Genomic DNA, 2,500 nt, shown 5'->3' with positions numbered 1-2,500 from the left:
GTGGAGAAAAGTGAAAAAGCTTACAGCACCTGGTATTCCCAGGCGGTCTCCCATCCAAGTACTAGGCCCGACCCTGCTTAGCTTCCGAGATCAGATGAGATCGGGCGTCTTCAGGGTGGTATGGCCGTAAGCTGTCCAAGGTACCACGCATGGGCCTTTTAGGGATGTCGCTCGTCAGACGCGCCTTCAACGCCCAGGCGGCAGCTGTGCTGAGAGCGTTCCGATCCGTCGGAGAAATACCAGAGAGTGGGACTCCCGCGCACAGTTCTGCAAAGACACGGAGGAAAACCAGAGAGGATCCCTACGTTAAACACGGCAGGAGCTTGTGGAGAAAAGTGAAAAAGCTTACAGCACCTGGTATTCCCAGGCGGTCTCCCATCCAAGTACTAACCAGGCCCGACCCTGCTTAGCTTCCGAGATCAGACGAGATCGGGCGTGTTCAGGGTGGTATGGCCGTAAGCTGTCCAAGGTACCACGCATGGGCCTTTTAGGGATGTCGCTCGTCAGACGCGCCTTCAACGCCCAGGCGGCAGCTGCGCTGAGAGCGTTCCGATCCGTTCCTCCGTCGGAGAAATACCAGAGAGTGGGACTCCCGCGCACAGTTCTGCAAAGACACGGAGGAAAACCAGAGAGGATCCCTACGTTAAACACGGCAGGAGCTTGTGGAGAAAAGTGAAAAAGCTTACAGCACCTGGTATTCCCAGGCGGTCTCCCATCCAAGTACTAACCAGGCCCGACCCTGCTTAGCTTCCGAGATCAGACGAGATCGGGCGTGTTCAGGGTGGTATGGCCGTAAGCTGTCCAAGGTACCACGCATGGGCCTTTTAGGGATGTCGCTCGTCAGACGCGCCTTCAACGCCCAGGCGGCAGCTGCGCTGAGAGCGTTCCGATCCGTTCCTCCGTCGGAGAAATACCAGAGAGTGGGACTCCCGCGCACAGTTCTGCAAAGACACGGAGGAAAACCAGAGAGGATCCCTACGTTAAACACGGCAGGAGCTTGTGGAGAAAAGTGAAAAAGCTTACAGCACCTGGTATTCCCAGGCGGTCTCCCATCCAAGTACTAACCAGGCCCGACCCTGCTTAGCTTCCGAGATCAGACGAGATTGGGCGTGTTCAGGGTATTATGGCCGTAAGCTGTCCAAGGTACCACGCATGGGCCTTTTAGGGATGTCGCTCGTCAGACGCGCCTTCAACGCCCAGGCGGCAGCTGCGCTGAGAGCGTTCCGATCCGTTCCTCCGTCGGAGAAATACCAGAGAGTGGGACTCCCGCGCACAGTTCTGCAAAGACACGGAGGAAAACCAGAGAGGATCCCTATGTTAAACACGGCAGGAGCTTGTGGAGAAAAGTGAAAAAGCTTACAGCACCTGGTATTCCCAGGCGGTCTCCCATCCAAGTACTAACCAGGCCCGACCCTGCTTAGTTTCCGAGATCAGACGAGATCGGGCGTGTGCAGGGTGGTATGGCCGTAAGCTGTCCAAGGTACCAAGCATGGGCCTTTTAGGGATGTCGCTCGTCAGACGCGCCTTCAACGCCCAGGCGGCAGCTGCGCTGAGAGCGTTCCGATCCGTTCCTCCGTGGGAGAAATACCAGAGAGTGGGACTCCCGCGCACAGTTCTGCAAAGACACGGAGGAAAACCAGAGAGGATCCCTACGTTAAACACGGCAGGAGCTTGTGGAGAAAAGTGAAAAAGCTTACAGCACCTGGTATTCCCAGGCGGTCTCCCATCCAAGTACTAACCAGGCCCGACCCTGCTTAGCTTCCGAGATCAGACGAGATCGGGCATGTTCAGGGTGGTATGGCCGTAAGCTGTCCAAGGTACCACGCATGGGCCTTTTAGGGATGTCGCTCGTCAGACGCGCCTTCAACGCCCAGGCGGCAGCTGCGCTGAGAGCGTTCCGATCCGTCGGAGAAATACCAGAGAGTGGGACTCCCGCGCACAGTTCTGCAAAGACACGGAGGAAAACCAGAGAGGATCCCTACGTTAAACACGGCAGGAGCTTGTGGAGAAAAGTGAAAAAGCTTACAGCACCTGGTATTCCCAGGCGGTCTCCCATCCAAGTACTAACCAGGCCCGACCCTGCTTAGCTTCCGAGATCAGACGGGATCGGGCGCGTTCAGGGTGGTATGGCCGTAAGCTGTCCAAGGTACCACGCATGGGCCTTTTAGGGATGTCGCTCGTCAGACGCGCCTTCAACGCCCAGGCGGCAGCTGCGCTGAGAGCGTTCCGATCCGTTCCTCCGTCGGAGAAATACCAGAGAGTGGGAATCCCGCGCACAGTTCTGCAAAGACACGGAGTAGAACGAGAGAGGATCCCTACGTTAAACACGGCAGGAGCTTGTGGAGAAAAGTGAAAAAGCTTACAGCACCTGGTATTCCCAGGCGGTCTCCCATCCAAGTACTAACCAGGCCCGACCCTGCTTAGCTTCCGAGATCAGACGAGATCGGGCGTGTTCAGGGTGGTATGGCCGTAAGCTGCCCAAGGTACCACGCATGGGCTT

The 2,500-nt window shown here is 56.9% G+C and overlaps 8 non-coding genes across 8 annotated transcripts; all 8 read right to left on the bottom strand.

Annotated features, from left to right (window-relative positions):
* Nucleotides 1-17: 17 nt before the first annotated feature.
* On the bottom strand, nt 18-132 carry LOC137179410 (5S ribosomal RNA). The gene has a single exon (XR_010927790.1). It is a non-coding gene; the product is annotated as a 5S ribosomal RNA (ribosomal RNA).
* A 210-nt stretch (nt 133-342) lies between these two features.
* Nucleotides 343-461, bottom strand: LOC137179230 (5S ribosomal RNA). Its single transcript, XR_010927617.1, has one exon. It is a non-coding gene; the product is annotated as a 5S ribosomal RNA (ribosomal RNA).
* A 218-nt stretch (nt 462-679) lies between these two features.
* On the bottom strand, nt 680-798 carry LOC137179219 (5S ribosomal RNA). Its single transcript, XR_010927606.1, has one exon. It is a non-coding gene; the product is annotated as a 5S ribosomal RNA (ribosomal RNA).
* A 218-nt stretch (nt 799-1,016) lies between these two features.
* Nucleotides 1,017-1,135, bottom strand: LOC137179409 (5S ribosomal RNA). Its single transcript, XR_010927789.1, has one exon. It is a non-coding gene; the product is annotated as a 5S ribosomal RNA (ribosomal RNA).
* A 218-nt stretch (nt 1,136-1,353) lies between these two features.
* Nucleotides 1,354-1,472, bottom strand: LOC137179376 (5S ribosomal RNA). Its single transcript, XR_010927758.1, has one exon. It is a non-coding gene; the product is annotated as a 5S ribosomal RNA (ribosomal RNA).
* Nucleotides 1,473-1,690: 218 nt separating this feature from the next.
* Nucleotides 1,691-1,809, bottom strand: LOC137179346 (5S ribosomal RNA). Its single transcript, XR_010927729.1, has one exon. It is a non-coding gene; the product is annotated as a 5S ribosomal RNA (ribosomal RNA).
* Nucleotides 1,810-2,019: 210 nt separating this feature from the next.
* On the bottom strand, nt 2,020-2,138 carry LOC137179156 (5S ribosomal RNA). Its single transcript, XR_010927545.1, has one exon. It is a non-coding gene; the product is annotated as a 5S ribosomal RNA (ribosomal RNA).
* A 218-nt stretch (nt 2,139-2,356) lies between these two features.
* Nucleotides 2,357-2,475, bottom strand: LOC137179208 (5S ribosomal RNA). Its single transcript, XR_010927595.1, has one exon. It is a non-coding gene; the product is annotated as a 5S ribosomal RNA (ribosomal RNA).
* Nucleotides 2,476-2,500: the final 25 nt, after the last annotated feature.

Source organism: Thunnus thynnus, unplaced genomic scaffold (assembly GCF_963924715.1).
Source record: "Thunnus thynnus unplaced genomic scaffold, fThuThy2.1 SCAFFOLD_65, whole genome shotgun sequence".
In the NCBI taxonomy this organism is placed as follows: Eukaryota; Metazoa; Chordata; class Actinopteri; order Scombriformes; family Scombridae; genus Thunnus; species Thunnus thynnus.
The sequence above is the reverse complement of the archived record's forward strand: the minus strand, read 5'-3'. Positions and strand labels throughout refer to the sequence as shown.